General features: G+C 29.4%; 1 protein-coding gene across 1 annotated transcript in view; it reads right to left on the reverse strand.

Moving 5' to 3' along the window:
* Nucleotides 1–9,527, reverse strand: part of LOC131845582 (beta-alanyl-bioamine nonribosomal peptide synthetase ebony) — a 30,952-nt gene extending 21,425 nt beyond the window's left edge. The window contains exon 1 of the mRNA XM_059194665.1: nucleotides 9,381–9,527. The gene's annotated coding sequence lies outside the window, so the exon portion shown is untranslated. The remainder of the gene's footprint in view (nucleotides 1–9,380) is intronic.
* Between the last annotated feature and the right edge of the window lie 2,939 nt (nucleotides 9,528–12,466).

The raw sequence follows: 12,466 nt of genomic DNA on the forward strand, positions 1-12,466 counted from the left end.
TCAATTAACACAATATAAGTCAAATAAATAAGTTTCATCGTTTTAGCTTCAAAAATGATAAAAAGTAAAAATAAATATTTAATCAATAGGCTAAAAAATAAATTTCAAACTTCTAGCTTTAAATATGACGATACATCTATATAACCTTGGATCTACCCTTTTAATCCTCTTGCAACCCTTTTTCACATTAAAAAGTAACCTATGTCCTTTCTCAGGATCTAGTCAATCTATGTCTGTTTCAAATTTCAATTTAAATCGGTTCAGTATTTTTGGCGTGTAAGCGAGACAAACAGATAAAGTTACTTTCACATTTATAATATCAGTAAGGTATTTAATAAACTAACCCTAAAAAGACAAAGAAAAAAGTTTAATCGTTCTAGCTTCCACAACCACACAAACAGCAAATTTCCACAATAACTGTCATTCTCTATTTTATTTTACTACCCCCCCTCCCCCTAAGAGTAAACATTTTACAAACATTGAATATCATATTTATTGATATTTAAACAACAGCCTAAAAATGAGTCTCAAACTTCTAGTTTTAAAAAATGACGATTCTTCCATACAGCCTACCATTGCAACCCCCTTACAATCCTTTTTTCACATTCAAAAGTAGCCTATATTCTTTGTCCGGGTGTAAACTAACTGTGTACCAAATTTCATTTAAATTTTTATTTTGTTTTGGAGCGTAAGACTGACAGAAAGACAAACAGAGTTACTTTAACAGTTATAACATTAGTGGGGTTTTTAAAAATCTATCCCAAAAGAACCAATGAAAATAGTTTCATCGTTCTAGTTTCAAAAATTACGAATTTACATAATAACTATCATCCCCTACTTTATTTTACCCCCTTAAGGGTAATTTTTTTACAAACAATGAATGTCATATTTATTTATATTTAATCAACAGCCTCAAAAATAAGTTTCAAGCTTCTAGCTTCAAAAATGACGATTTTACATAAAAACTTGCATCTCCTATTTTAACCCCTTAAGGGTATTTGTTTTTACAAACAATGAATGTCATAAGTATTTATATTTAATCAACAGTCTCAACAATAAGATTCAAGTTTCTAGCTTCAAAAATGACGTGTTTACATAAAAACTTGCATCCCCTATTTTATTTTAGCCCCTTAAGGGTAATTTTTTTACAAACAATGAATGTCATATGTATTTATATTTAATCAACAGTCTCAACAATAAGTTTAAGCTTCTAGCTTCAAAAATGACGAATTTACATAAAAACTTGCATCCCCTATTTTATTTTACCCCCTTAAGGGTAATTTTTTACAAACAATGAATGTCATTTTTATTTATATTTAATCAACAGTCTCAAAAATAAGTTTCAAGCTTCTAGCTTCAAAAATGACGATTCTTCCATACAATCTTTCATCCCCCCTTTTAACCCCTTACAACCCTTTTTTCGCATTAAAAAGTAGCCTATGTCCGTTCTCAGGGTCTAGACTATCTGTATACCAAATTTCATTCAAATCGGTTTAGTAGTTTTGGCGTGAAAGCGAGACAGACAGACAGAGTTACTTTCACATTTATAATATTAGTTTTTGTCGCAGCACAAAAATATATTTTTATCGTTTCCGTACAAATAATAATTTTACAGTATTAATCTACAAACCAACATTTTGTTTCTTACAATCAGCTAAATAATTTAAATAGTTCCATAATATATGGCATAATGAAAAGGTCATTTATTTTATAAAAAAGACAGTTAGTTTTTATTTTAGTGAAAAATAAGAAAATTCTATTTTGATACAACAACCATATATTTATTAATACCTATACTTTATTAATTTTGTGTTAATGCTTTTTAAATAAACACCCACACATTATTTCTGTATAATCTACAAAAATGGGTAAATAATTTAATTTCGGATAGTGCCACACCACAACATTCTTTAAAAAATGTAAATAATAAAATTTGAAGAAATTGTGATTGTACTGAACAACTTAAAAAGAAAACTTAATAGTTTTTTTTTAAGTTGTTCAGAACAGGGAAACAACATTTGACATTTATTATTATTTAACATTGGATATTGACTTTAATTTTTGTAATTTATATTGTAAAACTTTAAGTTGGGCTAAACTGGGCTTGTATCCAGAGCCGTAAAACAAATTGATAAAAAAAATCGCCAAATTTGTCTCGCAATCGGCCAATTTCAGGTTTAAAGAAAAAACACATACACACGATATACGATTTTATCATAAAAAAGTGTCAAAAACAATATTTTCACTAAACGTCAACGTCATGTTTCCGGCAAGATCTTTCGTTTTACATTATGTTATCTGTGGTTTTGTTCTCTGTGATGGATACCTTATTGGCGCAAACGCACGCGATGTGTTGATTGGTTGTTAGCTAGTGAAATGAAAAGATGGCGAATGGCGCAAACGCACGCGATGTGTTGATTGGTTGTTAGCTAGTGAAATGAAAATATGACGAATAAGGATTCAACCGCATAAAGATAACCTTGTATTTACATTTTGAACCCCTTACAACCCTTTTTTCGCATTAAAAAGTAGCCTATGTCCATCCTCGGCGTCTAGACTATCTGCGTACTAAATTTCATTTAAATCGGTTCAGTAGTTTTGGCGTGAAAGCGAGACAGACAGACAGACAGACAGACAGACAGACAGAGTTACTTTCGCATTTATAATATTAGTAAGGATTACATTTATACCTAACTAAACTAGTGATGACTACGCACTTATGCGTTACAAATCTATGAATTTCTCGGCTTGTTCTATATTATAACACGCATGTATTATACATATAAACCTTCCTCTTAAATCACTCTATATATTGCTGAAAACTGCATTAAGATCCGTTGCGTAATTTTAAAGATATAAGGGAACAGACAGCGGGGGCACTGTTTTATACTATGTAAAGATATAACTTTGTGAGTTTTATTTATATTAACAGAAAACAATGGAGATATTCTCCATTAGATGTAATGCATTCTCCTTCATCTTAATTTTTTTTTTAATGTAAAAGTGTGAAGGTATTCACCATAAAGTGCTAATGGTATATGCTGGTGAGGCAAAAATGGAGTATGCTTATATCTGGTAGCCTATCGTGACAATTTCACCAGGAAGCAAACTGTATGGTTTGTATAGGGAAAACGCGTGTATTTTAAGAATTGGTGATGTATTCTATCAGGTCGACTTGATAGCCATGGGGTCATCAGTTCCCAAGGACTTAATTTGTAATTAAAGGCCAAGGTTGTAATGCAAGATAAAAAAGTCTTTTAAAAACTAAATATCTTCTCTTCAAACTAGTTAGACGAGTGATTGGTATTTCATAACTATTTACCTAAGTTTTTTTTATACTACGATGGTGGCAAATAAGCATACGGGCCATCTATCAACCTAAGTACCAATATACATAGTTCAATAAGTGATTGAATTATTTATCCCTTACACAACCGGTTATAATAATGATATGTAAAGAATAATATGGAAAACTTTATATATGCGTATATATAACGCACATACGTAATTGTAAACAAGCATTTTTTAATAGAGGTTTATGAACATACGGACTTATAGGTGTGTTCATTTCCTCCCATTAAATACTAGCTACTCGCCCCGGCTTCGCACGGGTGTACATGTATTATACATATAAATCTTCCCCTTCAGTCACTCTATCTATTAAAAAAAAACCGCTTCAAAATCCGTTGCGTAGTTCTAAAGATTTAAGTATACATAGGGACGGACAGCGACAGCGACTTTGTTTTATACTATGTAATGATAAAGTAACCGAAAAGAGGTTAATAAAAAAATACATTACATTATTTTTTTTTATTCCTTCCTCGTCGTTTTTAAATGTGATCACATATCAAGACCGCTAGGGAGGGGGGTGTAATCATATTTTGAGACTTTATTAAATAATATGGAAATAATTTTTCATTAAAATGTTCTTCATAAATGATTACTGTGTTATACGAACATTAGGTTCTACAATGTGACGTTAGTAAACTTTGGACCTTCCACCCCTTGTCACATAATGTTGACCCCATAACGTTTGACGTACTCGTAATGTTTTTTTATTAAATGCTACTTATGAAACTTACCTATTGTTATTAGTGTAATTATAACTTACTATCTTCATGTAAGCTTTTTAATTTTAAATAATAAAAATGCTTAGATAGTATTTTAAATTAAAAAAAAATGCAAAAAATACTCGTTTTAATTTTGTTCTTCTTGTGATGAGTCTCGTTTCCGAATTAGTGGTAGAATAAAAAAAATATGACTATTCAAAAGTGCTTATATTGAGTCTATTTGAATAAAGAATATTTCTGTTTCTGTTTTATGTTTAAGTAATTTTCTGTTTTAATCCATCATCAATATATAGTACCAATGAATGTATATAATACGTCGTATTTTTGTAGTAAAATTATGTATGACTAATTGAATAGATATGTTTATTTTATCATCACGTAACTAATGAATATACCTGAGCAGCCCTATTAATCTTAGTCAGGACAATACATAATAAGTAAGTACATATTAATATTATCACTGAATAGGTAAAAACATGTCCAACATGTGTTTAAAGAAGACTGTCAAGATTATGTCGAAATATATAGTGAACTAGCTGTAAGCGCGACTTCGTCCGCGTGGAATTTAACTTTATTTTTCTAAAATAAAAGTAGCCTAAGTTACTCCTCATTACATCAGCTACCTGCCAATAAAAGTCCCGCCAAAATCGGTCCAGCCATTTCAGAGATTAGCCGGTACAAACAGACAGACGGACAGACAAAAAATGTATGTACCGTATTTATATTCATATGCGTGTGGTAAAAAACGGTTATTACAATATTACAAACAGACACTCCAATTTTATTTATATGTATAGTATGTAAGTGAGCTTTGAGGCATCAATAAAGATCATAAAATTTTACATTTAACTTACTTAATATTGGGGTTGGAGAAAGTTTTAAGTACCTTTTTATTGCTATCAATGAATTTTTCGCTTTCTCGGACGAAGTCTCGATACAATAGGAAGGTAAAAAAACATTATTACAAAATATATAAGAAATTATTTATAAGAATAATTCTTAGATCGAGACTTTTTTGTCTGTAACTTTTAGAGTCTGTGCGTACATTAATCGCTAATTTAAGCATATTATAGTTTCCAGGGGAAACTACGTGGAAGACTACCTGTATGTGTACTAATAACCCCATTGCAAACATAGTACATTGTTTGCAATGGGGTTATTAGTACACATACTAACAATTCCCTTCCTTGCGATATATGTAATAATATGTATATTATATTTGGAGTATTCTAATAGTTTTCTTTATTTTTATTCTGAGCTCTCTATATCTCACTATAAAATTAAGTAAAATTTTGCGGTCAAATATAATTGTACAATTAAAACAGTATCTTTTACTCTAAATTCTGTAAGAAAACACCTTGAAATGCCCTGAAAATCGCCTTGATTTTGTAGGTCACAGTCAGAAGCGATTCTGTATCACTATTTATGAATATATAATGCGCCGGCCAATTAAATATTTATAACTAATAATGTTGAGTTCGGAGTGCTGATCGTGACCTACAAATCAAGGCAATTCAAGTTCCCAGTATCGACAAAAAATGACAATGAAAATCTTTAAAAAATCATAATGCGTCGATTTATCTTCTTATATATAAAATTCTCGTGTCACAACGTTAGTTACCATACTCCTCCGAAATAGATTTACTGATTTTTATGAAATTTTATATTCATATTATGTATGTCTGAGAATCCGGTACTATTTATTTTTACTCCTAAGATAAGTTTTGTCCAACTCTATTTTTTTTTATCATCCCGACATACTACTTTAGGTTTATTTTATTATGATTTAGCATTTAAAAATATATATAATAAACAACCTTAAATTTTCACCCTTCTATCACCAACCCTTATTTTTTAAAAGCAAATTTAATTTATATAGCACTTCAACGTTTCGGGGTCAGCTAGTAAAATATAAATTTCAGATAAACATAAATTTAAACGTTGGAAGTTAAATTCCACGCGGACGATGTCGCCGATAACAGCTAGTCTAAAATGTATGTAGAGTCTAGACTTGTATATACGATTGTTACTTTCGATCAGGTGGGCTGTCACTTTATTTACTATTCTAATTACATAAACAAAATTATCTACATTCTCAAAATAAATCATAATAATAAAATAAGGGAATAAACCTCAGCATCCATTGCAAATTGACTCATTAAAATTAGAGCAAAATTGACGTCATATAAGTCCACAAAAATATATAGTTTGCGTCATAAACAAACAATATATACGACAACTATCGAATTGAGTTACGCACTTATAGAATTCAGTGGAAAACGGGACTTTACATCTGAGCTAAAATTGTCAAAGCTAACTGTGTACGTATTCGTAGACAAAGTTATTGTACACAGTTGTGTACAATAACTTTGTCTACGAATCAATATTTTACCTTACTACATACGTTACCATTTATCGACTAATCATTACATAGTATAAAACAAAGTCGCTGTCGCTGTCTGTCCATCCCTATGTATGCTTAAATCTATAAAACTACTCAACGAAGCTACTTCAAAATGAAGCTGTTTTATTTTTATTTTTTTAACGTAGTTTGAAGATTTTTTTTTGTTTTCTTTTAATAGATAGGGTGATTCAAGAGGAACGTTTATATTTATAATACATTATAATATAATATAATATAATATAATACAATATAATACATACTCGGGCGAAGCCGGTTCGAGTAGCTAGTAAATTATATAATCATATAATAAGGATTATTGCATAAAATATAATTTATTCCTTTAATAATATATATTGAAAATTAAATCACGTTTTTTTACGCAATAATTAATAATTAATTGCAGAAGTAATTGCAGAAGACAGTGAAACCATGTTATTTATTCTAAGACCTTTGTTATCTGTATTTCACGAATACAGAATTTAAATTTGAAAAGTTTCAATCGACAACTACGAGTTATATGACATTGACCAACCTTGATCTTGGCACAAGTTATCTCGTACACCGCTCGGGGAGACTCGGGGCGGGTTTTCAAGGTTCTATTACACTTGACAATTAAATATTTTAGGGCTGTGAGAACAAAAAACAGAGCTGTTTAAACTATGCCTCTAACACAATAACTTCTGTACATTTAAGACTGATGTAAATAAATTGAACATTCAAAATATTTTTTTCAAATTAATTTATAAAAATACAGTCGAATTGAGAACCTCGTCCTCCTTTTTTGGAGTCGGTTTAAAAGACGTAAATTATCCCCCCCGCGCTGAAATAACAATTTTTTCTGTTGGTCTGAAGTTTTCTTTTTATTTTTGTATAATAATAAAATAATAGATGGTATCATAAAGATGTTTTAAATATTACTGGTGACCCGTACCGGCTTCGGACGAATGCATTACAAATATTTGATTTTCTCGGCTTCTAACACGTGTGTGCTCGTATTATACACATAAACCTTCCTTTTGAATCACTCTATCTATTCTTAAAAAGAGCAATAACTTCGTTATGTTTTTTTTATAACACAAGGACGAAACGAGCATGCGGCTCATCTGATGGTAAGTGTTTACCGCCGCCCATGAGCACCCGCAACCCAGGGGAATTGCAAGTACCTACATTGTCGGCCTTTTAAAAAGAATAAGCTGTTTTCTTGAAGATTTCCATATCGTATCGGTTTGGAAATACTATTGCTGGAACGTCTTTCCGCAATGTGGTTGGGCGTGGCAAAAATAATTTAAAAGATATAATCGAATAACGGCAGCCACTTAGTTTTATATTATGTAAAAATTGTCTTTTCATTAGTACCATTGGTACCATCAATATAGGAAGGCTTAACGAATACAGACACGAAGTCGCGGGCACAACTAGTATTTACCAGCATAAATAAAGATTAAAGTTCTTAAAAACATCATTACTATTTACATAAAAATATATTAATGTACTTTAGTGACCCTCGGTATGTTTGATAACAAATAATGAGTCATTTGGTCGTTTCGCCTTCTCATTTCCTAGTACCACGTCTACCGTTGCTGAGAATGGGCAAAACCCATACGGGCTCATAGTAATACAAAAACCCCGTGTGATGAATGGCTTAAAGTGGCGTTAACATTTTTTAATGATTATTTGAATATGTCAATCATAAAATTCAAATTCATATATAAAAACATATATGTACTATATGTGTATAGTTGTGCCCGCGGTTTCACCCGCGTGAAATATATAGCCTGATGTTATTCTGATGCACAAGCTATATGACTGTAAAGTTTCATCAAAATCGGTTCAGTAGTTTTTGCGTGAAATGAATGAATTTGTGTGTGTCTTGAGTACAATCATACAAAACACACACAAATCCATTATATATTAATCATGAATAATTAAAATATCTCTTATTATGCAATTTACCGGCGCAACCACGCGATATAAATAAAGATGATAAAAATAGGTACCTACGTATTGAGATTTCAACCGACTTCAAAGTTGGAGGAACTATTTTTATTAGTTACGATATCTGCAATTGTAAATCGATATTGTTGATGCTTTTTACAATATAATATATAACTTTAATTACAATTTACATAGCTTTTTATAATATCATAACGATGTAAGTTTACTTTTATATTTTATATTGAAATTTTAAATACTTTTTCGAAGATTTCATTTTTAGGTATATACCTAAAATTGAAATAATATCTACTACCAACTTATTACATAATACATATAAAAAAGTTAAGTAATTTGAATAATAAAGCAACGAAATTAGAAAATATAAAATAAACATATTAATTCATGTTTAGGGTTTAATAAATATTATTAACATTACTTGGCCACATATATATATAATATTTTGTGTTATGAAGGTATAAAATATTTAAGCAATTCACATTACATTATTAAATAATACCAATTTCATTAAATAATAAATATATTTATTATTTAAGAATCAATTAAACAGCGTCAATTTTAAATATAACGTAAAATTTCATTATTTTGGTATTATCTAATTTCGTTAAATTTTATGTTAATTTCAAATATTTTATATTATAATTGTTTATACTATAGATATTTACGTATAATTATTTCTACAACATATATACTTTTATAGCAAAAGGATGCTAAATTGTCACAAATTAAAATAACGAATATCCAAGCAATTTACCATTCAATGTAATTCGTTAGATTACAATGATTGCTTTATTTTTGTGATTGTTAATATGCCTCCAATATTAAAATAAATAAATGCTGCTGAGAAATTATGAAAAGAAATTAATTGAATATATTTTAAAAATAGAATATATATTTTTGTAATTTATAAATGTATAAATACGTATTTTTAAAAATCTAATGTTTGTACTTACACTTCTTTGATATCCACTACACCACAGATTAAACACAAACACAGAGAATCCTGTACTTTCTTTCACTGTTGCAACTATTTCGCGGGAAAACGCGCGTTCGATATTTGAAATATCTTTTTAATGCAAGTGCATCGGCACTTATACGGTTTAACAGTGAACTGAGTGGCGCGGCCGGCCACAACCAATTTATATATAGTCCTGGCGTACCTAATTGTTTGCTTGCTACAAGCGTCCTAGAACAGCGCACGTGCCTTACCTCCAGAGATTGAATTTTTCTCTTTAATATTTTCAGGGAATATAATACTATGTAGTCGTATACAAATTATAATACTTACTAATATATATGTATTATAAATGCGAAAGTAACTCTGCCTATGTGAATAAATAATTCGTATGATTGTAACAATTGTTAATCAAGCTAAATAAATAACAAAAACTCGGGGACACGCAGTTAAAAACACACACAGTAATCTTACTAATATTATTATAGCGAAAGTAAATCTGTCTGTCCGTCGATCTGTCGCGCTTTCACGCTAAAACTACTGATCCGATTTAAATAAAATCTAATACACAGATAGTCTAATCCCTAAAAATGGACATCAGCTACTTTTTAATGCGAAAAAGGATTGTAAAGGGTTGAAAGGGTACATGAAATGTTGTATGGAAATATCGTCATTTTAAACCTAAAAGCTTGATACTTATTTTTTAGGGCTGTTCATTAAATATTAATAAATAAGACATTGAAAGATTGAAAAAAAAAATTCTTAAGAGGGTAAAATGTAATGAACTTTCAAAGTTTGTATGGAAATTCGTCATTTTTGAAGCTACAACATATTATGTTATCTGTGCTACAACTATGAAACATTTTTCTTTGATTTTTTGGGTTAGATTAACTCCAAGACCACTATTCCATGCAGACGAAGTCGGAGACATAGCTAGTTGTAAATACATAATAATAATAACTAAGAAAACAAATACAAACCACACTATGGGTAAATTAGAAAATGTTAACAACGTTACATTGAGGTCTTGTGGCTAACATTAATCTTATAGCAATCTCGTGTGGAGTATTATTTAATAAAATATTTTTATTATTTTATCTTATATTTTAATTAAATCATATTTATATATATAGCACAAATTAATAATACGTTAATTTGTGCTATATATCCGCCCTTTTGATACAATACGTTCATATATCTATAACATCAATGAGGAATATCCATTTATCGTATAAAAGGAACAATCATACAGACAGAAATGAAATAATATTAATTAGTTATATAAATATTATTTCTTAAACATACGACACTCACAATTACAATCGACTTAATATAAAATGATCACAAAACACACACAAAACAAAAACGTAAAACCATTACTAAGAATTATAATGAAAAAAAAGAACACTTCCTAATTTATAATAATACTAGCTGTCCCGGCAAACGTTGTTTTGCCATATAAATTAGTAACGCCATTTAAATATAGGGATTGGTGATAGAAGGGTGAAAATTTTGGTTTGTATGTCTTTTTAAACCATATTATAAAAATATAAATAAAATGTTAGAGGTGGACAACCCTTATCGCTTAGGGATGTGAAAAATAGATAGTAGCCGATTCTCAGACCTACTGAATATGCATACCTAAATATTTAATAAAAATGGATCAAGCCGTTTAGGAGGAGTATGGTAACGAACATTGTGCGTTTTTACTCAATAGCAGTAGTCTATTGGAGTATTTGTTCGAGTAGCCCGATATTAGGGCTTTTGAATGTGTCAATCCTGGCATTTCTTGCTGTTGTCTGTTCGCTTACCTATATCTTTAAAATTACGCAACAGATTTTAATGCAGTTTTATCGATTTGTAGAGTGATTTAACAGGAAGGTCTATATGTATAATACATACGTGTTATTGTATAGAACAAGCCGAGAAATTCAAAGATTTGTAATGCATCCTTGCGTAGCCGGGACTGGTCGCTAATAGTACATATTTTATAATATATAAATAGTACATATTTTATAAAACGAATTTCTAAAAAACATTACTTTATTAACTTGTAGTTGACTGTATAATAATAATAAGAATATATATACTTATATGTATATATATGACAGAGAATTACGTAGGTATGATTAAAGAGAGAAAGCTTTCGGTCAGTGTTTATTCTGAAAAACAGTTATCATTGTATATGGAAACAAAATATACGTTTTCATCTTTAAAAAATATCTATTCAGTAATTTTTTTACTCGGCTCAAAAAGTTTTCAAAATTGACTGGTAAAGAATAGCGCCTACAATAATTGGGTTATATATTCAATATTTTATCTATTTGAGTATTTAATTGAATTAGTGCTAATTGGTGGTTTGTATTCACACACTTAAACTTAAAATGTAAAGTAATAATAATTATTATTATAATTTCATAAATTCGAATTTAGAACTTTCGAAAAATTCCTCCGTTTATTATCTGTGGTATGTAATATTACAGATAAAATGTAATACTATTCAAGAATATGAATCTTTTATCTGTAAAATTTATTTGAATAAAACATTTATGAAGGTAATCATTTTAATTAGTTTGCCTTGTTTCATTATTACGCATAATTACATAATTATTGCCTGCAACATAACTTTGCAGGCAATAATTGACTAGATACCTAGTTATAGGGTTTTAATATTCAATCAATACATTAAACTATCCATAACTATATATAACTATAACTATAACTACATGACTGTAATATTTAATCAGATATTAACTAAGAAGTTTTTATAATAATACCATATAAAAATTACTTTTACAAATAAAATTATTATTATTATTATGGTTGTCTCATTTTCACAGCTTTTAGTAGTTTTCTAGTATTTGTATCAGTTATCTAGTACCCATAACACAAGCTTTAGCTAGCTTAACTTGGGACTAGATGGCGCTGTGAAATGTTCTAAGATTATGTTCTATATTCAATGCATCCATTAAACGAATCTGTAACTATATATAATTTTATAACTATGACGTGGTCGTGTGGAATGAGTAATATTTAAAATGTCCAGATATTAACTAAAAATGGTCGAGCGCAGTGATTTTATAA

This window comes from Achroia grisella, unplaced genomic scaffold (genome assembly GCF_030625045.1).
Source record: "Achroia grisella isolate CSIRO2021 unplaced genomic scaffold, CSIRO_AGI_Agris_v1 utg474, whole genome shotgun sequence".
Classification (NCBI taxonomy): domain Eukaryota; kingdom Metazoa; phylum Arthropoda; class Insecta; order Lepidoptera; family Pyralidae; genus Achroia; species Achroia grisella.